This window comes from Syngnathoides biaculeatus, chromosome 10 (genome assembly GCF_019802595.1).
Source record: "Syngnathoides biaculeatus isolate LvHL_M chromosome 10, ASM1980259v1, whole genome shotgun sequence".
Taxonomy (NCBI): domain Eukaryota; kingdom Metazoa; phylum Chordata; class Actinopteri; order Syngnathiformes; family Syngnathidae; genus Syngnathoides; species Syngnathoides biaculeatus.
Genome location: NC_084649.1, coordinates 30,907,004 through 30,934,710, shown reverse-complemented (window position 1 = coordinate 30,934,710; position 27,707 = coordinate 30,907,004). Strand labels below are relative to the sequence as shown.

At 43.2% G+C, this 27,707-nt stretch overlaps 1 protein-coding gene and 1 pseudogene across 18 annotated transcripts in view; one reads left to right on the top strand and one right to left on the bottom strand.

The window, feature by feature from the left end:
- nfasca (neurofascin homolog (chicken) a) overlaps positions 1-27,707 on the top strand; it is a 201,521-nt gene that overhangs the window by 39,400 nt on the left and 134,414 nt on the right. For 14 of the 18 annotated variants that reach the window (XM_061831691.1, XM_061831682.1, XM_061831680.1 and 11 more), the window contains exon 1: positions 8,611-8,802. The gene's annotated coding sequence lies outside the window, so the exon portion shown is untranslated. Of the gene's footprint in view, positions 1-7,630; positions 7,772-8,610; positions 8,803-10,337; positions 10,359-18,523; positions 18,564-27,707 lie in introns of those variants that run through there. The other 4 variants (XM_061831675.1, XM_061831670.1, XM_061831672.1 and 1 more) reach the window with 4 other exon arrangements.
- Positions 5,752-5,870, bottom strand: LOC133508201 (5S ribosomal RNA; annotated as a pseudogene).

Sequence of the window (27,707 nt, the reverse complement as noted above, 5' to 3'; positions counted from 1 at the left end):
CAAAGAGCAGAGATGCGATGCTGACTCCACCAAACCAGACACACTCTATGCCTCGGCTGCGCCTAGCAATTCTGTCCATAAAAGTTACGAATAAAATCTGTGACAAAGGGCAGCCTTGGCGGAGTCCAACTCTCACCGGAAACGAGTCCGACTTATTGCAGGCAATGCGGAGCAAACTCTGACAACGGTCATACAGTGACCAGACAGCTCGTATCAGGGAGTTTGGTACCCATTACTCCCGAAGAACCCTCCACAGAACTCCCCAAGGGACACGGTCAAACGCCTTCTCCAAGTCCACAAAACACATGTACACTGGTTGGGCGAACTCCCATGCACCCTCGAGGATCCTGCTGAGGGTGTAGGCCAACATTTTACGGCTGTGCCACCACATTATTAACCATAAAATGGAAAAAGGTAACCACTCTACCCCTCAGCTGGATCAACCTAATCATGCCAAATCATCTTTTTCAAGGGTGAAAGGTGAAATTTTGCATTCATAAAATGTGTCTGTCTTTTGCAGACTATTACCACATTAAACGGAGCCAACCAGCTATCTGTGTTTATGTGAGCCCTATTTTGGGCATGGCCAGATATCCAGCATTAGTGTAGCCAAAGCAACCGTATCTCAGAAACCGGTGTGTCTCTTGTTTATTGTGAGGCTCCCTCTCTGGAATACCTGCTCCCTTGCATGACTTGGCTCACTCTTTTTCTCTTCCTCTCCCTCTCCCTGTTCCTCTGCTTCTATCATAGTAGTCACAGGTGACATGTATCGACGAAGTTGGCACAAACCAAAGAATTGAGCTTTTTTCACTTTCAAATTTATGTTCAGATGTTGTTTCAATTGCGAGCTAGCTAATCTAGTTTAATTAGTTATTCATAATCTTACATAAAGAAAGATGACGCGCTGTGGGACAAGCTGAAAGGAAAGGAAGAATTTTTCATTTTTCATAATGTATCCTAAATGACAATGATGACAAAAAATTACTGTTTTAGTTGCAGAGGTAATGCTCAGACCGGCACACACATGTACAGAGTGAGCGAAGGAGAGAGGGGGAGAAACCGAGAGAGAGCGTGGGAGAGAGAGAAAGTGAGAGAGCAAAAGAGCAAAAGACCAAAAGAGCAAGTAAGACAAATAGCCAGTGTGGTCTTCCAGTCTTATAGTATATGTTTGCCAAACCCTTTCCACTGTTATCATAAAGGGGAAAATAATAGAACAAATTGTACTCTGACCTAAACATAACAAAAAGAACAATCCTCAGCCCAACATTTTGGATGCAAGTCCTATTGGTTATTAGAAACATGTGGGAATGCATTTTTGCTTTTGACGGGTCGAATGACTGTGTGTCCATGAAGAGAAAATAACAGATACACTTGTGATTTAGCAAAGTTACCCATTTTTTTTGTTATCTGAGGAGACGGGACTGTTGCTGTTGTGTTCCCTCTCTGTCTTCTGTCTTAATCTACAATTCACAGTCCTCCTTCCCATGAACAAAGCCTAATTGACCGTAGCCCACACACTTGCAGAGAATGGGTCAAACACACACATGTACTCATAATGTATCTGCATGCATGCATGTAGTGTATACACACACACCCAACACAAACGCACACAAATTATCATGTTTACTGGACTTGTTCATGTGATATTAATGATGGGAATGAACTTACATTCACCCATCCACTAACAAAAAACATGGAATATGTACTGTATTTGTGTCTAAAGTTGTGTTATTGGGTCAACAAATTATTTCAGGTAGCGGGCTCGCACAACTCCACATATATACAATACATTTAGAGAACAAGTTGCAAACTGAAATTCAAATTTGCCATTGACTTGTGACTCAGGAATAGTTTCATATTAGTGTAGATCGTGGGTTCTAAATGAGTCATAAATTTCTGTGTTTTTGTTTGGCTAATGCCTTGGTTAGACTGTACCTTAGAACTTGGTCCAATAACCACTAGAAACGGTTACTGTGTGTGTGTGGGTGTAAGGTTGACTGGAGAGTTAATTAATGCATGGAACCCCTGGGCATAAATGGGTTAGTTTGTCCTAATTTCTTCTATCCCTCCAGACATTTTCTTCCCTTAGCTGTTTTGTTTGATTATTTTTCAGTACAGGTTTCCTTTGACCAATTGGTGATGTTTTCCATTTGTTCAAGTTGGCATGAGTAGGACACTTTTTTTTTAAATTAATGTGATAAAACTCATGATAATACATGTAATGGTAAGAATCAGCCTATGGCCTTAAAATTGTTTATCTAGCAAAACAATAAATGACACTTCCGCTAAAATGCCAAAAGGATTCACTCACTTGCCTTGACTACACATATGATTTTAAGTCTTCAACTCTTGTGGGAAGGTTTTTACCAAGGTTTCAGAGTGAGTTTTTACAAATTTTCCCACATTTGTGAGGTCATGCGTTGATGTTGTCCAAGAAGGCTTGACTCGCTGCCTGCTTGAAATTCAACTCTTCTATCAGGTTAGTGTCAGGACTGTGCAGGCCAGTCAGGACACTAATTGCAGGAGGTGGTGTAGTGAACATGAGACATGAAGTTCGGCGCTTGGCCCAAGTTCCCACTTGAATGGAGGGATGAGGAAACAGCACATTTGCTGTGCCACTCTGACATGAAATGGATTGCCAGCAAGAACATCAGAGAAAAGACTGGACAGCTCAGGCTAGCATGGTGGCCCTAAACTAATTGATCACCTCCACAGACCGACCATAACCAAGGAGGTCTTTTGCCCACTTAAAAGGGACATCATTTAGGCTGCCGGGTCGGGACAATGAATGGGTCAAGACCGAGGCCTACACGACAGAGCGCCATGGTAGACAAATATTTCTCACTGACACTGTGAGGACATGACAAAAATATAATATTTTGAACACTAGAATGAATATCACAGGTACAAATTTGAAGCCTTTCTTTCACTTCGTGTTCAGGCTCTCTCTCAGGCGATCTCTACGGCCGCTTGACACTCTTCCTGGGTGGTGCTCTGTGTTTTTGGGTCTGCCCGGACCTTCCCGATCAAGCTGCTCGGTCTCACCCTGCTGAGGTGACGCGGACTGCCAAAGAGCAGCCTAAACGGATGAGGACATCTACCCACGCTTGAAGCAAACAGAAACGGGCACCACGCGCCCGCTCTGAACCTCCTGAACCCGGGACCTCGACCCACCTGCCTCGACCTTGGTCTACGCTTGTAAATCCAACCTTGCAGCATACTAAAAGTACAGATTGATGCATATTTGGGTTAAATTAACGAGAACAGTGAATCCTACTAAAGTTCTGGGCATCCCACGCTCACTGAGCCCCCTTTATGTCACAATTCCACTACCTAAACCAATGTTCATCTGTCTTCGTTTGTATTGGATCTCCTCTTATCTTGTCTGTAATTGTAGATGCTCCACTTAGTTCCTATTAAAACAACTATAAAATTCACTATGTACATCTTTGTTTTGTATTGTATTGATGTATCGATGAGTAGCTGTAATGGAGAACGTAAATTGATTTATTGTAGCAAACCTTCAAGGGTTATGAGACCAATCAACAAATAATAACAAGGGAAAGTTTTTTCTAAGTGTTGCGCACAGAAAACAAGTGACATGGTGGTGCATAAATTTAAAACTTTATTTACAACATGTAATTATATCAAACCGGAATCGACTCAGGCCTCCCTTCTGACAACTTTATCCATTCCAAATTAATTATTTTATTTAATCTGGTCATCGCTACCGTGGACTGATGTCATACTGTAGTTTAAAAATCGGATGTCACTTTAATTCTTATCTGGGTCAAGGCAGGTGAGCGTTTTTTGATACTTTGGGGAATTTAGTGTACAGTGCAGAAAACAAGTATTTGAACAGCCTGCTATATTGCAAGTTCTCCCATTTAGAAATTATGGAGGGGTCTGAAATTTTCATCATAGGTGCATGTCCACTGTGAAAGAGATAATCTAAAAAGAAAAATCTAGAAATCACAACGTATGATTTATTTGTGTGACACAGCTCCAAATAAGTATTTGAACACCTGAGAAAATCAATGTTAATGTTTGGCACAGTATCCTTTGTTTGCAATTACAGAGGTCATTGTGATTTCTGGATTTTTCTTTTTAGATTATCTCTTAAATTATATTTGTAAAGGTTGTTGTCTTTTTCGTTTACAAAATGCCAGTAATAAGACAGTCCTCATAATTCTTACTGGTGTATCTATGGGCTTTTAATGTAAAAGCAATGAATGATACTTACAGCTATAGTAGCTATTAACCCGTATTTCTCATTAATTGTATTTTATCATGTTGAATGTCAGGAGGTTTTTTGAGAATGTTTGCTCGAAAGTTTGTTTGTGTGGAGGCTTCAGTACATAATTCTGGAGGCGTCTATTTCGGGTTTATTGTGCGCAGAGATGAAAAGAGGTCAACTGCAGCAGTCCATCTGGACATGAGTTGATGTCCTTGCATTGTCTGCTTGTGTTTTAATGTGTGTGGGTGTGTGTGGATGTGTGTGTCTTGGCAGTTGTCTTAAGGAAAATCAGAAAGGAGATGAGGACTTGCCTTTGTTACCAGGGAATATGATAGACAGGATTGAAATCCAAGGGTTATTTGCACCTCACATCTCATGCATTTTGGGGCACTGGGGGAAGAACCATGACTTGACACAGGCTGAAAATATTGGCTGAGGACAGGAAGAGATTAAAGACCACATTAGTGCAAAAGACATTTAAAAACTGCCTGTGCATTGTAAAAATGCAAAATCTTACCTTATGAATTTAATCTATTCAGTGAAAACATTTTACTTTACTAATTATTTGAGATTGTTGACTTTCTAAATTCTCAGAATTATATAAGTATAAATAGAATACATACACTTAATGTATATCCATGCATTCATCCATTTTGGTTTCCGGCCAATCGCAGGGCACATGGAGACAGACAACAGTCGTACTCACAATCACACCTCGGGGGAATTTAGAGTCTCCAATGAATGCATGTTTTTGGGATGTGGGAGGAAATCGGAGTGCCCGGAGAAAACCCACGCAGGCACGGGGAGAACATTCAAACTCCACACAGGTGAGGCCGGAATTCGAACCCCGGTTCTCAGAACTGTGAGTCCAACGCTCTACAGCTACGCCGCCTCGAGGAATCTCAAAAAGGATATTCATTTGAAAAACAGCAAACTCAACAGTCCAACAACCAAATAAAGAAAGTAACAAAGAAAACCTTAAACAAATCTCAACTGTGCACAGTGACAGAATGACAAGGGCATGGCCGCACATGGCATCAGCAATGCAATGGACAAGATAAGAACTGAAAGAAACCAGGGAGTACACAGATTACTGAGACAACGAGGAGCATTTGGACAAGATACGAGTGGCTGGAGGAAGCTAATTGGGCAACACAAGTGAGGATGGTAAACGTGAACAGGTAGACACAGGTAACAAAACGAGTACATGAGATATGGAATGCAGGAAACAAACAAAACTAACCCAACCAAAACGGAGACCATGACAGGTTCTTTGTTTATGTGTCCTGCGTTAACAAATATGTCATCAAATCCCAATGTAAAGACTACTAATATGTGTCATTTCCCAAAAATAATTGATTAAATGAAGAATTCTTCTTCTTCTTTTCCTTTCAGGTTGTCCTATTAGGGGTTGCCACAGCGTGTCATCTCAGATGAACGTGTATTTGTTTGGCACACTTTTACACCGGATGCCCTTCCTGACACAACCCCTCTGCATTTTAGCTGGGGAGAGAAGCTTATAGCACCTGGTATTCCCAGGCGGTCTCCCATCTAAGTACTAACCAGGGCCAAACTCACTTAGCTTGCGAGATCTGAGGAGATCGGCCGTTCACAGGTTAGCGTGGCCATAAGATATTAAAAGAATAATTAAGTATATTGAATCATTTCTGAAACGTGTTATGACCTACTTGATTATTTGCAAAAATGTCAGTCCTATTGGCAGTTGATCTGAAAAAGTTATATTTGGCTATTTTGGGTTCACCCAATTTTTTGCTCAGATATGCACAGACAAATATGGGTGGACACTAATTTACTGTGACTGACCTTCCTTCCAGCCATGTCGCATTCATGAGAAATCTTGGATTGCCTGCAGCTGAGGGAAGCTTTTTAGTCTGTACTGCATACATGAGCAGCTCTGTGTTTCTATTTGCGTGTGTGTCTGTGTGTTTATGTGAGTACGAAATTGAGTTTTATTTCTATGCATGCTTGCTTACCTTCATGCATGATCAGCCCTGTCTTCTCGGTGATCTGTTCTTTTAGCGTGTGAATGTGTTCATGCATGGCTGCCGTGTGTTGCACCTTTTGATTATATCTTCCTGAGTTAACACTGTGACAGGAATTCATGGATTTATTTCATCAGACAGCCACACATACTGGAAACGCTTTAACCAAGAGAAACACTATGAAATGAATACAGTAGATTTTGTGGATTACAGTAACGTGTTTTTTTTTTGGAACAGATATAATAATTTACAAACCCCTTTGCCAATGAAGTTGCTTTTAAAAGTAAATAAAAGTGAATAGTCATTGTATTCTGGTATCCTTTACATACATGTGTCATTCTATTTATTTTATATGAAGTTTCATAGTAAATGTCAACTGGGAATGATTTGAAACAGCCTGAAGAATTATTGACTATCTGCAAAAGTGCTACTTGTTGCAAAGTGAGCTGAATTAAATTCACCGCCATTATACATTGGTCGAATCTCAAATTTGTGTTCACTAGTTAAGGCAAAAGAGCATCTGAACAACAAATCCCATCTTGAAAAACTTGAAACAAAAGCTGGTTGAGTCTTTGCTGCCGAAATGAATGGGTGGAGTCTGTTGGTGATAGGGCAATCGATTATCACCAAATGTCACACAAATTATCCAGACTGTTCCCTTATTGTTGCCCATTTGTCCCCTTCTTTGTGGCCACCTGCTTCTTCCTCAATGTTCATACCAAATTTTTACAGTTACATAAAAAATGATTTTAAAAAATATCATACAGTGTATTGTATGTGAAGCCTCAAAACGTTGCAGGGATGCAATTTTTCTGTTGCAGCCTTGTGACTAGATGTCCAATGTTGAATTGCCTTTTGTGCGGTGGGGAGGTGCCAGTTGCATTGATGTCATATTACTGGGATGAAATGTTAAATAACAAGTGACTAATGTGACGAGGCACGGGGAAAATAGATCAAAAGAAGGCAGGTTTGACTGCAAATGACTGAAGACTGTAATGTTCCAAAACAATGAAAACAGTGTGTTTTGAGTAGACAGCAAAATATGAGGAAAACAACCACGGCACTGCTATCTTAACTCCATCTTTATTGTGCGAAGAAAAATGACACAACTACCAGCCCAATATATTTTTCATCTTATTTTGCACGTGTCTGAAAACACTTTTTCTGAGTAATGGCATAAGAGTGTCTCACTCGAGCCACAGAATAGCCATGGAAAATACTGTAATATGTACAACAATATTAGCATGTCCACCCAAACAGACATGCAGTAAACATTGGACAAAGTGTGTACGGTTCATTTTATGCTCATTCGCTGACAAACTCTTTTCTACAATGCTTTGTAGAAGTTTCAATGAGCGATAACACAGCTTTAATTGTTTTTTGCATGTAGGAATCTGGGAATTTATTACAAAGAGATACATCCAATCCGGATTGTGATAGGCTGACGACCAGTTCAGAGTGTACCCCGCCTCCTGCCTTTTGTCAGCCGGGATAGGCTCCACCACTCCCCGTGACCCTTGGGAATAAGCAGGTAAGGAAATGGATGGATGGATTACATTGAGATGTGTTATTGTATGGAGAGATTTTTATTTGTATAGTAATTCTCGAGAGCTACTGAACAAAATAGTTTTTTATGCAATGATTATCTATCTATCTATCTATCTATCTATCTATCTATCTATCTATCTATCTATCTATCTATCTATCTATCTATCTATCTATCTATCTATCTATCTATCTATCTATCTATCTATCTATCTCTATCTATCTATCTATCTATCTATCTATCTAATGCTGTACCCTGTACACTATGTGTTGCTCTTGACCAACTTTCTTACTCTTTTATTCACGATTTGATATTTACAATGGTTTTAATTTTTTATTTCCACTGGCGGCATGGTGGATCAGCTGGTAAACCGTTGGCCTCACAGTTCTGAGGACCCAGGTTAAATCCGAGCCCTCCCTGTTTGGAGTTTGCATGTTCTCCCCGTGCCTGCGTGGGTTTTCTCCGGGCACTCTTCCCACATCCCAAAAACATGCAACATTAATTAGACACTCTAAATTGCCCCTAGATGTGATTATTTGTCTCGATGTGCCCTGCGATTGTCTGGCAACTAGTTCAGGGTGTACTCTGCCTCCTGCCCAATGACAGGTGGGATAGGCTCATGCACTGCTTGCAAGGATAAGTGGCTAAGAAAATGGATGGCTGGATGGATGGATGGATGAATGTTTTCCGCTTTACAGTCTGCCTGTAGTGTTTGTCTGAGGAATATTAATAATTCATGAGGTAGGAGGTGTTAATATGAGGGGGCGGTGACAAATGGAATGTGACTGTGAAAGCGAGAGCAGAGATTGCACAGAACCCGAGAGGCCCTGAGATCTGAGAGTGCGAAAGAAACACAGACACAAAGATTTAGAAAAAAAAGATGAATAGCAAATATTAACAGCGAGATTTTTACATCTGTCACCTGTCGTGTGTCACTTTTTTTTCCCCGGGGATTGATGCAGATGGAGATGCAGAACTTTTATCTCCACCTGGATTTAAGAGTAGCATTGTGACAGGTAGGTGTGTGTAACAACTTCCCTATGTCTGCGTGTGTATGTCTGTAACGTGTGCCCTATATTTTTCTCCTGATTCGATTTCCGTGTAAGTTAATCTTAAACTGAAACTTTATTTTGACTTCATTTTGCTGTTTTTGCAATTAATGTACAATATATGGATGATTGAATGCTTTAAAGTCAGTTAGTTTTTGAGGCTATTTCAATGAAGGCATATGCCACATGGATTTATTGATCAGAATTGACTTTCTTTCCTTCATGCACTCACAGAAACATGCACGCTTGCATACTCACAGACTATCTGACAAGCCACAAATTATTATTATTATTATTATGTTGCTTCAAGTATGTTTTGGTTGTATGCTGTTGCATTGGCTACGGCATCTTCAGTCTTCAGAAGCGATTTGTTGTCATTTAATGTTCAATGGTCAGGAGAGGATCAACCCGTCATTGTTAAATTATCTTGAAACTGATGACATATTGAGCTCACTCATGAAGAGGTAGCTGATTTGAGTAAAAAATATCAAGTGAAAATAGATCTCCTTTAATAGAAATGACTCCTTGAATCTACATGTGTTGTGTCACTGGCCATATTTGCAACCTGTGAACATGCTGTTTGTAGACTAATTCATTCATTATTCCTGATTATGCATTGAAAGACAGCTTTTTATGTCATATATGTGAATGTTTGTGCCTGACGTATCCAATGATGAGGCTTATTTTATTTGTGGGATTTTTTGGGGTAGTCTTGTGTCATGGATATCCAGTATGCGGGAGGCACCCACATACACAAGTCACATGCACGCACACACACACACACACACACACACAGATCTTTCTTTGTTCTGAAGCACTGTGGCACTGAGGTTAATGCACCCACAAAAAGAAACAGAGTGAGAGAGGGGGGGCGAGAGAGAGAGAGAGAGAGAGCGAGAGAGAGAGAGAGAGAGAGAGAGAGAGAGAAAGAGAGAGAGAGAGAGAGACAGAAAAGAGCAAAAGAGAAAATAAGACGAATAGCCAGTGTAGTTCCAGTCTTATAGTGTATGTCTGCCAACCCCTTCCCACTATTCTCACAAGGGGGGAAATAACAGAGCAAATTGCACTCTGAGCTGAACACATCACAAAAAGAACACTCCTCAGATGAACAGTTTGGATTGGAAGTACTATTGCTTATTAGAAACATGTGGAAATGTATTTTTTCTTATGAGTGTTTGAATGACTTCATGTCTAGATACATTTTTGATTGAGTTACCCAATTTTTTTGTAACTTTTGTCTTTTCCAACTAGGGGTTGCCACAGTAAGCCATTTGCATCATTCGTTTGCCACAGTTTTTCAACATATGCCCTTTCTAATTTGTCCCATCCCTTTGGTATCTGGACTTAGAACCTGCAGTGACAATGCAGTGTAACCCAAGTTACACCATTACAATAAGCCAAATTCTTACTTTCCAGATCTGTGTGTCAGCAGTGTGTGTGGTGGTCCATGTGACGTAAACACCATCAACTTGCCCCTGTGCGTGAGAATCCGTGCTGACCCCTCTGGAGTGGACTGCGTGCAGGTGATTTTTGTGATGGCACACACTGAACGCATATGAAGTGTGCAAACCACACATGTGCCAGAGCAATTAAAAACATCAACAATGCACTTGCAACATGTACCAAGTTCCATCCATCCATTTTCTACCGCTTTTCTGGGTAAGGCCACATGGGATGTAGCTGAAGGAGGGATACCCAGACTTCCCTTTCCCCAGCCACTTCTTCCAGCTCTTCCGGAGGGATCCCGAGGCGTTCCCAAGCCAGCCGAGAGACATAGTCCGTCCAGTGTGTCCTGGGTCGTGCCCAGGGTCTCTTTCCGATGGGGATATGCCCGGAACACCTCACAAGGGAGGCATCCGGTAGGCATCCAAATCAGATTCCCCAGCCACCTCATCTGGCTCCTCTCAATGCGGAGGAGCAGTGGGTCAACACTGAGCCCCTCCCGGATGACCGAGCTCCTCACCCTATCTCTAAGGGAGAGCCAGGACACACTGCGGAGGAAGCTCATTTTGGCCGCTTGTATCCGGGATATTCTTCTTTAGGTCAGAACCCACAGCTCGTGCCCGTAGGTGACGGTAGGATTGTAGACAGACTGGTAAATTCGTCTTTCGAGTTAGCTCCTTCTTTACCACAACGGACCGATACAAAGTCTGCATTACTGCAGACGCTGCACCGATCCATCTGTCGATCTCCTGCTCTATTCTTCCCTCACTCATGAACAAGACTTCAAGATACTTGAACTCCTCTACTTGGGGCAGGATCTCATCCCTGACCCAGAGAAGGCATGCCACCCTTTTCTAACTGAGGACCATGGTCTCAGATTTGGAGGTGCGGATTCTCACCCCAGTCGCTTCACACTCAGCTGTGAACCGGTCCAGTGAGAGTTGGAGATCAGACTCACAGCATCCCGAGTTGAGGTCAGCAGTGCCCGATCCCCACTATACACAGTCTTGATTGTGCACTGCTTCCTCCTCCTGAGCCGTCAGACGATGGACCAAAATTTCGTCGAAGCAGTCTTGAAGTCGTTCGCCATGGCCTCACCAAACTCCTCCCACGCCCAGGTTTTTGCCTCAGCGACCACCGAAGCTGCATTCCTTTTGGCCAGCTAGAACCTACTCCCATGGGCTAAAAATTCCCGATAGGACTCCTTCTTCAGCTTGACAGCATTCTTCACTGTTGGTGTCCACCAACTTGTTTGTGGGTTGCCTCCATGACAAGCACCAACCACCTTCCGGCTCCAGCTCCGTTTGGCTGCTTCAACAATGGAGGTGTGGAACATCGTCCAGTCGGTCTCAATGTCCCTCAATGCTTCCTCTGGGATGTGAGGAAAGTTCCAGGTGGTGATCATTTGACAACTCTGTCCTTCTCTTCACCCAAGTCTCTCGCCCATGCCTTGGCGGCGACAAGAGCCCCGGCAATGTCTCGCTCCTGTCTCGGTGGTGACTGACCCCCATCCATGTCTCGCTCCTGTCTTGGTGGAGACCGACCCCCAGTCACCTTTAGCTCCTGTCTCGGTGGCGACTGACCCCCGGCCATGTCTCGCTTCTGTCTTGGCGGAGACCGACCCCCAGCCACCTTTTGTTCCTGTCTCGGCGGCGACTAACCCCGGCTGCCTCTTCTTCTCGTTGCGTCGGCCACAGCTGCCTCTTGCTACTGTTGCGGCAGTGAGCGAACCAGAGCTGCATCTTGCTTCTGTCGCGGCAGTGACCAAGCTACAGCCACATCTCGCTCGTGCCTCGGTGGCGACCGACCCCGAAGCTACTTTTGCTCATACCTTGATGACGACTGACCCTAAGCTGCTTCTTGCTCATGCCTTGGCGGCGAGCTATCCCCAGACGCTTCTCGCTCAAGCCTCGGTGGTGAGCGAGCCTCGGCAGCGATTGACCCCAACCACCTCTCGCTCATGCCTCGGCGGCGAGCGATCCCCAGACGCTTCTCGCTCAAGCCTCGGTTGTGAGTGAGCCTCGACCACCTCTCGTCATGCCTTGGTGGTGACCGAGCCCCGGCCACCTCTAGCTCCTTTCTTGGCGGCACCTGAACCTTGGCCGCCTCTTGCTCAAGTCACAGTGGTGCCTGAGCCGCAGCCGCATCTCACTCCTTTCGCGGTGGTGACCAAGCTAAAGCCGCATCTCGCTTCTGCCTTGGCAACGACTGATCCACAGCCACATCTCACTCATGTCTCGGGGGCGAGCGAGCCCCCGCCACTTCTCGCTCATGCCTCTGTGGTGAGAGTGCCCTGGCCACCTCTCGCTCAAGTCACGATGATGTCTGAACCCCAGCTGCCTCTCACTCAAGTCACGACTGCACCTGAACCACAGCCGCATCCCGCTCCTGTCGCGGTGGTGACCGAGCTACAGCCACATCTCGCTCTTGCCTTTGCGAAGACCGACCTTGAGCCGCCTCTTGCTCATGCCTCAGTCGCGACCGACCCCAAGCTGCCTCTTGCTCATGCCTTGGCGGTGACCGAGCCCCATCCGCCTCTCGTTCTCGTTTCGGCGGCACCTGAACCCTGGCTCAGTCTCGCTCAAGTCACGGCCGTGCCTTAACCACAGTGTCATCCGGCTCTTGTCGGGGTGGTGACTGAGCTACAGCCGCATCTCGCTCTTTCCTTGGCAACGACCGACCCCAGCTGCCTCTCCCTCAAGTCATGGCGATGCCTGAACCACAGCAGCCTCTTGCACATACCTTGGTGATGCCTGTACCACAGCGGCTTCTCACCCAAAGCTCAGCGGCCCTCCACCCCGAGCCGGCTCTCGTCCAAGCCTCGGCGGCCCCTACCCCCAGCCGCCTCTAGCCCAAGTCTCAGTGCCCCTCGACCTCGAGCCGTCTCTTGCCCACGCCGCAGCGGGGCTTTGTCTTCAGCTGTCACCTGCTCCTGCTTGGTTCCTGCGTTGCCATTGGGAGCCCCCTCCTGGACGTCCGCCCGAGTTGCCCCATAGAGACCCTGGTGCTTGGCATCCTAGCTGACCTCCTTAATTACTTAGCCAAGCTACTAGCTTTGGGTGGGGCTGGGGTAGGGGTTTGCTCATGACAATAGTAGGTTCGCTGATCAAGAATTTCATTACTTAATTGCCAGAGGGAAAAAACTGTTCAAATGCCTGCTTCCATTGAACGGTAGCGCTTTTCCGACAGAAGGAGCTGGATGAGCTGGTAGCCAGGATGTGGAGATTCCGAAAGGACCTTGTTCGCGTTGCGTGCAAGTCTTCATTAATGGGTAGAGTGGTGCCAACAATCCATTCAGTGGTTTTGATTATCCGTCGCATTCGGAATTTGTTTTTTTATTTAATTTTGTATGGAAGCCCCAAACAAGACTGTAATGGAGGTACACAGTACTGATTGGATGACCGCTGTGTAGAACTGTCTCAGCAGCTCTTGTGACAGGCTGTGCATCCTCAGAAGCTGCAAGAATTACATCCTTTGCTGGGCTTTTTTAAGGATGGAGTTGATGTTCCTCTCCCACTTCAGGTTCTCTGAGACTGTAATTCCCAAGAACTTGAAGGTCTTGACGGTTGACACAAGACAGTTGGACAGCGTCAGGGGAAGCTATGGTGGAGGATGTCTCCTGAAGTCCACAATCACCTTTACAGTGTTTAGAGTGTTCAACGCCATGTTATATTGACCACACATAAGCTCCCGTCTCGCCACTTCCTGTTGATATACAGACTCGTCGCTGTCTTTGATGAGGCTGAAGACCGTAGTGTCATCTGCGTACTTCCGGAGTTTGACAGTCGGATGCCTCAAGGTGCAGTTTGTGTAGAGTGAGAAGAGCAGAGAGGAGAGGACACAACCTTGGGGTGCCCGGTTTCTGATAGTATGTGTGAATGAGGTGGTGTCCCCCAGCCTCACCTGCTGTGTCCTGCCTGTCAGGAAGTTGTAGATGCAATGGGAGATGGCAGGCAAGATGCTGACCTGGTGAAGGTTAGAGGAGAGGAGTGCAGGAATGATTGTGTTAAACGCAGAGCTTCAGTCCACTAATGTGATCCTCGCATGGGTACCCTCGCTATCGAGATGTTCAAGGATGAAGTGCAGACACATGTTGACAGCATTATCCGCAGACCTGATAGATCTATACCCAAACTGCAGGGGGTCCAGCTGGGGACCTGTGACGCTCTTGAGATGGTCTAGCACAAGGTGTTCAAATGACGTCATGACCACAGATGTCAAGGCAACAGGCCTGTAGTCATTAAGACCTGAGACTGCTGCTTTTTTGGGGACCGGTATAATGGTGGAACGTTTGAAGCAGACTGGTACTTCACACAGTTCTCGAGACCTGTTGAAGATCTTTGTGAAAAAAGGAGCAAATTGGTCTACGCATACTTTGAGGCAGGATGGGGACACAAGTCTGGGCCCAGCGCTTTGTTGATCTTTTGTTGTTTGAAAATCTGTCTTAATGTCCCTTTCATGGATGTTAAACGGTTGAGTGGAAGGTGATGTGGCTTGTGATGTGGCTTGGTGGGTGCGTGGAGTGGTAGTGTTTATTTCAAATCTGCAGTAAAAGTAATTTAGGTCCTCGGCGAGCCTGCTCTCGTTTTCTAATGGGGGGAACGTAATCCATGCCAAACGGATTTGGAGTCATGTGCACTGAAATGTTTTTCTAGTTTAACTGCATAGTCCCTCTTTTCAATGATAGTTTCTTTAGTCATCTGATTTCTAGTGCAGTTGTAGAGGGCCCTATTCCAACAACGATATGCAATCTTTTACGCCTGGCGGAATTGCCCATGCCTGGCAGAAAACCAATGCTTGTTGTTATTGAACATGCTAAATGTTTTATTGGTACACATACCTCCTCACAGAAAGTGATATACGGACTAACAATATCCGTGAATTCATCAAGGCTGCATGCCAAATTTTCAAAGACACTCCAGTCTGTGCAGTCAAAGCAGCTTTGAAGTTCTAATTTTGCCTCGTTGGTCCACTTTTTAACTGATTTTACCAAAGGCTTTGCACACTTAAGTGCTTGGCTGTATGTAGGTGTTAAGTGGGGCAAGAAGTGATCAGAGGAGCCAGTGGGTGTAACAGTGGTCGAGAGTGTTATTTGCCCTCGTTGAACATTTCACGTGCCGCTTATATTCAGGGATTTTGTGGTTAAGTTTAGCTGTGTTTAAATCTCCTAGAATATTGAGTGGTGAATTTTTTTTTTCTTTATCAATCTCATTTACCTGCTCGTTCATGATAGCTTGAGGCGGAATATAAACACTGACGAGAATGAAAGATGCGAACTCACGTGGTGAATAAAACAGCTTACAGTTGAAAAACAACGATTATAAAAGTGGGCTGCAGTGTGTACTGAGCTGTGCAACGTCCGTGCACCATTTCTCATTGATATAAAAGCATATTCCACCGTCTTTCGATTTCCGTGTTAGCTCCGCGATGCGGCTTGCACGATGAAGGTGACAGCCGGGGTGTGTAATAGCGGCCTCAGGGACGCGTCCACAAAGCCAAGTCTCTGTAAAGCACATGGCAACAGAACGTCCAAAGTATTTGTAGGTCTTGATCAGAAGCATAGGTTCATCCTCGTCGCCAACACGAAGCCTTGAAGATTGCGCTGACGAGTAACTCCGGAGAAAGATTCAGTTAATTGGCGAGAGTTGTCAAAAAAAAAGTCAAGAGAAGACTCTCTGATGGTTAGCAAGTCCTTTCTTGCGTACTTGAGTTCTGAGACGCCGGAAAAACACACAAACGTAAACAGCACCAGGGAGAACGTGCCGAGGGCTGCCACACTGGTAGGCGCCATCTTGACATTTGACTGATTTGGACATCTGCGTCAGAGTTCTTAGGACCCGGGTTCAAATTGGGCCTTGCCTGTGTGGAGTTGCATGTTTTCCCCGTGCCTGCATGGGGGTTTCTGTGGGTACTCCAGTTTCCTCCCACACCACAAAAATATACAGTACATTGTAGTAGGTTAATTAAAAACTCAATTACGTGTAGGTGTTAGTGTTGAGTTCAAATTATTTTTTGTTTATATACCAAGCTATTGGCTGGTGACCAGATCAGGATATAGAAGTCAAAAGTCGTCTGGGATAGGCTCCAGTATGCCAGCGACACTCGTGTAAAGTTAACCGCGGTGGAAAATTGATGGACAATTTTTTTTCAACTTACAGTATTTGAGGGAAGAAATGTCTTGTTTCTGATCTTTTCTGTACCTCTAATTGTTTTTAGTAACTATTTTTTGTACTCCAAATGAGCAGCAGACATATTTGTCCTTTTTCTAATGTGGTTATTGAAAATTGTGTCTGGACAGTGAATTTTAAATGGGTAATTAGAAGAGGGTTAGTTGAAGAGGAAAACTGAGGATGCTTTGTATGAGTCCAGGTGGGTATACAGATGTCATGCCCCCGAGTCAGGTAGTTAACCTACATTTGTGTTTATGCTTCAGTCAATGCACATGTAAGATAAAAGGCTCAGGGATACATCGGTTTGCTTCACTAAGACAAAGGATCATAGTCATTGCACTCTGGAGCAGGCAATGACAACTTATATTCAACACCATGCAATTTTGCGCAGGATGATTTACTCTATTTCATTGTATTTTTTTTATGCACTGAAGATACCAATCCAGACTGTATCCTTCGTCTCACCCAGAGTCACCTTGGATAAGCTCTAGAATCTAGATCACTTAACCCTCACGAAGACAAGCGCTGTGAAAATAGATGAATGTATGTATGAATGGATTGATGGGTGTGTGGATGGATAGTAAAGCAATAGCAATGCTGTCATCATGTAACTTTATTTGTCTGAATGTAAATGTAGCAGCCCCTTTTAAAATATCTTGCATTTTTGCTCCTCTGCTTGAAAATGCAGTTTAAGGTGTGGGTTTTTCACATGTATTTTTCCACCCACTGAATCTTTTGATAGGCTGGGACAAAGGTCTCAGCTTGCCAATGGCCAATGCTCCACTTGTTTGTGAAATAGGTCCTTTTATTTGCAACCAATTCTGCTGCTGCAAAAGGCCATGTTGTTTCTTGTCCGATTTCAACTCAAAACGTAACTTGATTATCCATGGATTGACTTATTTGTAATGCCCTTATGCACCATGTATGTAATTTATAATGCTCCAATAAAATTTAATTCCACATGGTTCTCCAAACAGCACCGAATATTGCATGTGCCAGTTTTCATCGTTCTTTTCTTTTATCTATTTAATAGTTAACAAGTCACGCTGCAATTTATGTGCAACACCGGTCGGCACATTAACATCCTGTAATCAACAATTTGGTGTAGTGTCCTCAGATAGAAAATAGTCCGATCTTTTACTTATGGCCAGCAGTTTATTAACTTTTGTTGCACCATAAGAGCTGCAGTGAACACACATTCAATTTACTGCACACCTCAAACAAACATTCACAAACCGGTTCATTAACAAAATTACCATCCTCCACTCTAATTGAGAGACTCACTATTAATAAAATCTGAAAGAAAAACCAACTAAAAACCACAAGCTGCAAGAGCGGATATCCTTTCTGAACATTCAAAATAAAAGTCAGATATTCAAAATAAAGTTTCTATTGTCGTTTAAAAACAAGTGCTGAAAATAATATACAGCAATCCCAGAAATTGGGACCATAACAACCCCCAAAAAGTGAAAAACCGCGAATCATCAAGGCATGTATGTTTATGTGGGTACCAGACCGTTTAAAATATGTAAACAGTATTTGCACTTTGCATATTTGAGACAAAAAGACACATTTAGTTAAATCTTGAATGGTACATCTTTATAAATATAATATATATATATAAATACAGCAGTCACTCATATTTGAAAAATGTACGGGTATGATCAGTAATGCCCATAGATGTAAAGTTGCGGGTGTGATTAGGGATGGCATCTCAAAACCTTAAATAACTTACTGAGTTGTTATACCCAAGTATGTAGTTGTTACCTAATACCATAATCAGAATTTATTGACAGTGTACAGACAATTTTAAAGAGGTCAATAGACATTCAATTTCAAACTAAATATGCATATAATCAAATCATTTTATTTCATCATCATCATCATCATTATCTTCTCCACTGCTGATCTCAATGTCAGTGTCACTGTTTCTGTCCACCCTAGGCCTCTTTGCTGGAACGGCAAACATGCCAGATGTTTCAATGTCATCTCTCTCCATTTTACTTTTTCTTTTGACATTCATCTATTTCTCCAGTGCTGTTTCGCTAATTTCTGATCTCTCTTCCTGGTTCCAGATGAGGTTATTAACCTTGGTGAAAAGAATATCTTCCATTGGTGAGTGATTGACATTAAGCCTTCTGTAAGACAGACGAACTGTTTAGTGACTGAAGCCCCCCTTAACTGTACTGTTGCACATGCCAATGCACAGGACGATCTCCACCAACAAACAAATGTTGGGAAATTCCTTCCTTCTCAATTCAAGATCCTTCCCCACAGCAACTTTGGCTTCATACCTTTGTAGAAATATTTCACTACATGACGAATATCCTTCCATTCACTTTTGATCTTGGCTCTGTCAAAGCCACTCATACTGAGTGTAACTTCTAAAAGGGAAAGCCAGGAATTCAAGTGATTCCAACTCACATTGGATTTCCCCCCAGTTGGCTGGGCCGACCCAGAACATTTTGGTGTGAATCTCATCATGAGATTATTCAAACCTCTTTCGAAGACAATTCTGGAGCGAGGGCAAAGAATGTGATTTTTGCTGTTGAATATGTTTCACTGCTTATGCTACATTTTACATTGACTTGTATGACAGTGTTTGATAATCCCGATTTGCTTCTCTTGTTTTGAAGTGGTCTGATCTTGGATATGTGTACTGGAGTTCATCATTTGAAAATTTGACACCTGATGATTCTATCAGTTCAGCAGGTGTAGAAACATTACCTGTGTTATATCCCAGAAATATTTTCAGTGTTACTGAATTTCCTTTGACATGGCTCATGATGTTGACTTTCGACGTAAATGCGCTGGCAGTACTTGAAGAAGCTCGGAACATGTGCTTTTGGCATAACCTCTGAACATGCTCAGTCCGGCTAACTTGCATTTCCTGTTTCCGGGTGAATACTGATTGTTTAGGATCAGGCTTGTTTTGTTACCAACGTGTATGAAATAAACATGTAAATTAATGCCAGGACTACACGAAATAAATGACGTCTTTCAATATCTTTGTATTTCTACTTGGAACAAATTTTACATGTGTGATTTTTTGTGCTCGGCTGTGCAGATATACGAGTGCGATGGTGCGCGGGCGCGTACGCGCCCATCAAATCACAGTGACTGATACAGTATTATAAATTTATAATATAAATATAATTATAAATCACTGACTGAATTATATTACTATAGCATTACCATTCATCCCTTGGAGACTCTTCTGCTGCAGGTGTTTTTTTACCTTTGAGATGGGGAGTTGTTTTTGTGAGTGTGTATACATGGGTGCTAGAATGTTACACACATAAATAATTTAGCCAAAAAATTCCAACAGTACATAATTAACATTCCTCTCGGAGATTCTTCTGCTGGAGGTGCTGGCGGAATATATAGCTGAGTTTTTAACAGTACAGTATGTATTTATAGTTTTCATATTTTCAACAGAACAAGAGTCCTGCTGCACATCTTCTTCTTCTTTCGACATGTCCTGTTAGGGGTCGCCACAGCGTATCATCTTTTTCCATCAAAGCCCATCTCGTGCATCCTCCTCTCTAACACCCACTGTCCTCATGTCCTCCCTCACAACATCCATCAACCTTTTCTTTGGTCTTCCTCTCGCTCTTTTGCCTGGCAGCTCCATCCTCAGCATCCTTCTACCAATATACTAACTCTCTCGCCTCTGAACATGTCCAAACCATCTAAGTCTGCTCTCTCTAACCTTGTCTCCAAAACATACAACTTTGGCTGTCCCTCTAATGAGCTAATTTCTAATCCTATCCAACCTATTCATACCAAGCGAGATCCTCAGCATCTTCATTTTTGCCACCTCCAGTTTTGCTTCCTGTTGTTTTTTCAGAGCCACCATCTCTAATCCGTACAGCATGGCTAGGCTCACCACTGTGGGCCGGCACGAAACTTTGCCCTTCATCCTTGGGGATACTCTTCTGTCACATAGAACACCAGACACATTCTGCCAACTGTTCCATCCCGCTTGGACCCACTTCTTCACTTCCTTACCACACTCACCATTGCTCTGTATTGTTGACCCCAAGTAATTGAAGTCATCATCCCTTGCTATCTCTTCTCCCTGGGGCTTCACTCTTCCTCCTCCGCCCCTCATTCACGCACATATATTCTGTTTTACTTCGGCTAATTTTCATTCTTCTCCTTTCCAGTGCGTACCTCCATCTTTCTAATTGTTCCTCTGCCTGTTCCCTGCTTTCACTGCAGATCACAGTACAATCTGCAAACATCATGGTCCAAGGGGATTCCAGTCTACCATCATCTGTCAGCCTATCAATGACCACAGCAACAGGAAGTGGCTCAGAGCTGATCCCTGAGCACACCTCACCACTGTTCTGCAGCCCTCATACATGTCCTGTACTATTGTAACATATTTCTCCGCCACACCAGTCTCACACATGCAGTACCACAGTTCCTCTCTTGGTACTCTGTCATAGGCTTTCTCTAGGTCTACAAAGATACAATGCAGCTCCTTCTGACCTTCTCTGTACTTTTCCACAAGCATCCTCAAGTTAGCTAATACATCTGTGGTACTCTTTCTAGGCATGAAACCATACTGTTGCTTGCAGATACTTACTTCCATCTTGAATCAAGCCTCCACTACTCTTAACCTATAACTTCATTGTGTGGCTCGTCATCTTTATTCCTTTATTCCAGTTTTGAACATCGCCTTTGTTCTTAAAAATGGGGACACGCACACTTTTCCTTCTTTCCTCTGGCATCTTCTCTTCCGCTAGTATTCTATTGAATAAGTTGGTCAAAAAAATTCCACAGCCACCTCACTAAATTGCTTCCATACCTCCACTGGTATGTCATAGGGTCCAACTGTTTTTCCATTTTTCATTCTGTTCAGTGCCTTTTTAACTTGCCCCTGAATAATCATTGCCACTTCCAAATTATTCAAGCTTGCCTCTTCTACTCTACCTTCTCTCCCATTTTCTTCATTCACATGAACATTTTTATTGCAGTACGTATGGAATTAACATTCCTAACTCTGAGAATCTTCTGCTGGAGGTGCTGACAGTGTAACCGAGGTTTTTATCTTTGAGGCAAAACATGTTGATAGAGAGTTGTTGTCTATGTATTTTCTTCTGCTTCAAAATTCCCCTGTATAAGGACATAACCTTATCAGCACAATATCCAAGCTCCACAGCTTGTAGCATATTGTCTTCATCTTGTGCATATTCTTCCTCCACATAAAACGATGAGCAGCATGGTTTTCGGTGAAGGAAGCCTCACCATAGAGAGTTACGCTTCTGAGGTTGTAACGCGTTTGAATTTTTTAAAACCAACCTTTGCTTACCAAAAAGCCTCGTCCTCTAAGGGGTGAATTGCTCCTTTGTCAGCACTTTCTTCAGCCTCTTCATCATCGTCACCAGGCAGGATTTGATCGTAAAGAGCGTTAGGCTTTGTCCTGATTATGTCGGTGTCCAAACTCACTGCCTATTTTCTGCAATCTGCTGTCCACAAAGCTAATTGTCATTCAAACAATCCTCTTATTTCGCGAAGTCACCACACATTTTGCTTCCATATTAAAACTTATTGAAGCGGTTTTACAGATGTTTACCACATCTTTCTTTACATAGTGCACCATATGGCTGTATTTTTCCAAGGTTTTTTTTTTAAATAAATGCGAAGCACTGAAGCCGCAAAATGTAAAGAGCGAAGTAGCAAGGGAAGCCTTTAAAACTTAAATATTTGAACAAAAGATAAAAGAAATGACCAAATCAGGACAATTGGTTTACACCCATTATATAGACTTTCTTATAGAACGTTTAACTACTCCCCCATTACTGGCAAGCACTCACACACTAACATGGCTATCATCCTTGAACTTCGTGACAGCGAGGGTACCTATCTGATCATTATGTACATGGAGTTAAGCTCTGCATTTAACACAACCATCCCTTAACTCCTCTCCTCCAAACTTCTCCAGCTAAGCGTCTCGCCTGCCATCTCCCATTGCATCTACAACTTCCTGATGGGAAGGACACAGCAGGTGAGGCTGGGGGACACTACCTCATCGACTCGCACAATCAGCACCGGGGCACCCCAAGGTTCTGTCCTTTCCCCTTGCTCTTCTTGCTCTACACGAACGACTGCACATTGTGGCATCCCACTGTAAAATTCCTGAAGTTCGCAGATGACACCATGGTCATTAGCCTCATCAAAGATGGCAATGAGTCTATGTATTGACAGGAAGTGGCGGGACTGGAGCTTTGGCGTGGTCAACACAACATGGCCTTGAAGAGTCTAAAGACTGTGGAGATGATTTTGGACTTCAGGAGGCACCCTTCACCACAGTTGCCCCTGACGCTCTCCAAATGTATTGTGTCAACCGTCGAGACTTTCAAGTACTTGGGAATTACAGTCTCAAAGGATCTGAAGTGGGAGAACATGAACTCCATCCTCAAAGAAATCCCAGCAAAGCATGTACTTCTTGTGGCTTCTGAGGAAGCATAGCCTGTCACAAGAGCTGCTGAGACCGTTCTACACAGCAGTCATGCAATCAGTACTGTGTACCTCCATCACAGTCTCGTTTGGGGCCGGCACGAAAAAGGACAAACTCAGACTGCAACGGACAATCAAAACCAGTGAACGGATTGTCGGCACCATGCTACCCACTATTGAGGACTTACAAGCAACGCGAACTAGGTCCAGAGCAGGCAAGATCCTTTCGGATCCTCCACATCCTAGCCACCAGCTCTTTCAGCTCCTTCCATTGGGAAAGCGCTACAGATCAATGAAAGTCAAAAGTAGCAGGCATTCGAACAGTTTTTTTCCCTCTGGGAATTAAGTCATTAAAGTCTTCATCAGCGAACCTACTATTTTTCTGCCTTGTGTCATGTTAGGACACTCTCCCACATCCTGCTGGTTCAATCAGCATAACTCTAAGTAGGTGCATGTCCACTGTGAGATAGATAATATAAAAAGAAAAATCACAATGTATGATTTTTTTAACGATTTATTTGTGTGATACAGCTGCAAATAATTATTTGAACACCTGTCTATCAGCTAGAATTCTGACCCTCAAAGACCTGTTAGTACGCCTTTAAAAGTCCACCTCCACTCCATGTATTATCCTGAATCAGATGCACCTCTGTGGCGTCATTGGCTGCATAAAGACACCTGTCCACCCAATACAATCAGTAAGACTCAAACTTGTAACATGGCCAAGACCAAAGAGCTGTCCAAAGACACCAGAGACAAAATTGTAAGACTCCACACGGCTGGAAAGGGCTACAGAGAAATTGCCAAGCAGCTTGCTGAAAATGGTCCACTGTTGGAGCAATCATGAAAAGAAAAGAGCTGGTACCACCCTTTCCAAGGTGACTGTTGGTAATACGCTATTGCATTGTGGTTTGAAATCATGTATGCCACGGAAGGTTCCCGTGCTTAAACCAGCACATGTTAAGGCCCCTCTTAAGTTTGCCAATGACCATTTGGATGATACCGAGGAGTCGTGGGAGAAAGTTTTGTGGTCAGATGAGACCAAAATGAAACTTTTTGGTCATAATTCCACTAAGCATGTTTGGAGTAAGACGAATGATGAGTTCCATCCCAAGAACACCATCCCTACTGTGAAGCATGGGGGTGTTTTTCTGCACATGGGACAGGATGACTGCACTGTATTAAAGTACTAATCCAGAGGAAATGTATTTTATTTGTCTGTCACACAAATTAAGCTAAAATTTCATAAAAAAATATTTTAAAAAATCTCAAAACAACAGAAATAAAATAAATTAGCATCAAAGTAAGTCTCAAGATTTTGTTTGAAATGTCACTTAGATTCGGTAAGTTCCGTTACTCTCCGGAATATGACAAGTCACGACAACATTTAGCCAGAGAATGAAAAACCTAGCAACGATAATGAGGAAGTGTGTTGCATATGGCTGTTCTGCATCAAATGCTGACGAAGTCAACTTACATGAATGGCCGAAACATGAACAGATAAGCAGGTTGTGGAACAGGTTTGTGAAGACAAAGCGGCTGCATTGGACTTACAAATCAAATTGGACATTAATATGTTCCAACCATTTCATGGTGGACTGCTTTGTTGTCACACCGGTTCGAACATATATGGTTGAATTACACCTGCATGGGATGTTTTTTGAACATGGGAAGAATAAGAAAATTCCTCCCCTTCAGTTCATATTTCTTCCACAGGGCATTCTGTAGATTATTGGTTGTTTGTCACTAGGTCGAAGTAGGGGCATACACCTCTCCTCTGTACACCTCTCCTCTGTGTTATGGGTAAGGTCCCTTATCTATGTTCAAGTTATTTACCTTCGGCAGTCTATCTGGAGCTGCTCACTGTGTTCTATATACTCAGAGTTCAATAAACACTCATTGCTTCCTAAACCTGTGTGATCTCTTATGCATGCACAAGAAGCCAGTAGCATTTACACATTCCATAAAACCTTCTTCATCACTGCTGTCTATTTTCTCTAGATGATTGTCTGTGTAGATGATTGTCTGTGTAGAAAGCCATTGTTTACTGGGGTTGTCTAGGTGTGACGTCACACGAAAGCAGCTTCAACAGAGCCTCGATTTGAAACAGACATGGGAGGCATTCGGATTACAAAGCAAATGTGCACTTTGGCGCTAATTTATTTCATTTATGTTTTGTTGAGAATTAAAAAAAATAATGAAATTTTAGCTACATTTGTATGATAGACAAATAAAATACATTTCCTCTGGATTAGTACTTTAAGAAGAAGATGACCAGGCCCATGTATTGTTAGATTTTGGGGAACAACGTCTTTCCCTCAGTCAGAGCATTGAAGATGGGTCCTGGCTGGGTCTTTCAACATGACAATGACCCAAAGCAAACAATCAGGAAAACCAAGGAGTGGTTCCATAAGAAGCATATCAAGGTTCTGGCGTGGCCTAGTCAGTCTCCAGACCTAAATCCAAAAATTCCGTGTTTCTCAGCGATAGCCCAGAAACCTGTCTGATCTAGAGAAGATCTGTGTGGGGGAGTAAGCCAAAATCCCACTTGCAGTTTGTGCAAACCTGGTGAAAAACTACAGGAAACGTTTGACCTCTGTAATTGCAAACAAAGGCTACTGTACCCAATATTAACATTGGTTTTCTCAGGTGTTCCAATACTTATTTGCAGCTGTATCACACAAATAAATTGTTAAAAAAAATCATACATTGTGATTTCTGGATTTTTCTTTTGAAATTATCACTCTCTCACAGTGAACATGCACCTACGATGAAAATTTCAGACCCCTCCATGATTTCTAAGTGGGAGAACTTGCAATATAACAGGGTGTTCAAATATTTATTTTCTTCACTGTATGTTGTTCCTTCTTCTTTGTTCTGAATGCCATACCAGGGCAGGACCGACTGTCTGAGAAAAAAATCCTTGTGTGTTTTTACACACTTGGCCATTAAAGCTGATTCTGATTCTGATTTAACACCTTTGTCTCTAGGGAGCCTGAGCAGACTTCCTCACCCCATCCACTCATATATGCTCATTTTGACTCACACATACATGCACACAAATGGTCACAAATTTGCAATACAATAAATAATGGACATCCTTCCAGCATGTTCTGGATAATCTATGTAAAAGTAGAACTGGCATATTCACAGTGGAACACCAAACAGACACAATACAGTCTACATAATTGTCATAACCATCGGAACGGGAGTAGGACCCAAATGCAGGACTCAGAAGATGCAAGGTAGTTGGTGGAGAAACGTTTATTATTCTGTGGTCGGGGATCGGGCAGGCAGTCAGGTGCAGCAGCGGTAGTTGGGATGTCGGGCAAAGAGAGCAGGTGAGCGGGCAGGCAGGAGTCGGTACATGGGAGCTTGATCAAGGAAGGCAGAAGTGTCAAGGGAGTCAGGCTTACAGGGTCGGTCGGACAACAGGTACACATGGTTGACGATCAGGGATACAGAAGTACTCGAACGGGGCATGAAGCTGAACGATCTGGCCCAGACCAGTCGTCATCGGGGTCATATGAATAACCAGGATGATCAGTCCGCATGAGGCGCAGGTGTGCGCCTCCCAATCAGCGCAACCGCGCGGGCACCTGCACAGCTTGGGCTGGAGCGGCAGGATCATGACAATAATATTGTGTGAATGAAATGAGATGAGAAACAGACATCCTTCTGTTCACTGTGCCCTCATAGATGGTGAAACACATTCATGTCTTGTTAGGCAAAATTTGATTTTGAATGGATTTAATATCATTTAGTACAAGAAAGGAGGGGAGTAAGAGAGACAACCTGGTCTGAGGCAATGAAATTTGGTAATAAGATAATTATAGTAGAGAAATAGAACAAGAGAACACTGTGTGTGTGCGTATGTGCAAGAGAGAGAGAGAGAGAGAGAGAGAGAGAGAGAGAGAGAGGGGGAGAGAGAGAGAGAGAGAGAGAGAGAGAGAGAGAGAGAGAGGAGAGAGAGAGAGAGAGAGAGAGAGAGAGAGAGAGAAAGACTGTGGCACTGTAACCCAGACCAGCCAATGGCAGAATTTCTTTAATCACCATGATAACCTCAAGGCAGATGGACCCATCTCAGCAAATTAGGCCTGGAAGACATGCTAACCACTCTTGCACAGATGTACGTTGGATTATTGGCCCACTCATAAGGAAGGCTTATGCCGTTGATGGCTTTTTGCATTCATTCTATAAACTACAGAGATGTCTTGCCTTAACAGTAGAAAAAAAATGGATCAAGGATCAAAGACTGCAGTAGACTTTATTCCTTATACTTGTTATGCAAGCCAGTGCTCACTTGGCCTCAAGTAAAATAAGTTTCATTACCATGGGTTGTGGGTTCGTATCCCACTGGGGCCTCCACTCCCTGAGAAGGGTTGCGTCAGGAAGGGCATCCGGCGTAAAAATTGTGCCAAACATATGTGCGTTCATCTGAGATGACATGCTGTGGCGACCCCGAAAGGGACAAGCCGAAAGAAACTTACTTACCATAATGACTAGGGGTGGCGTTTGAGACCTTTATGTCAAGCCCCTTGCCTAAAAAAAGCAAGTGTTTCCAATTAGCACTTTGAATTTTTTCTTTTCTTCTCACTCCCATCCAGAAACTGGACTGTTTGAGTGAGTGACTGATTCACAATAAATTTTAATTATAATATGAGGAAACTACAGTGGAAGCTTATAAACATCACTGTGACATAGTAGAACTGTTCCGCCATAAAAAGGATACACATGATCTAACGGCTGAAAAGGACCCTCGCCCAAAAGAAAAAAAAGCAAGTGCAAACC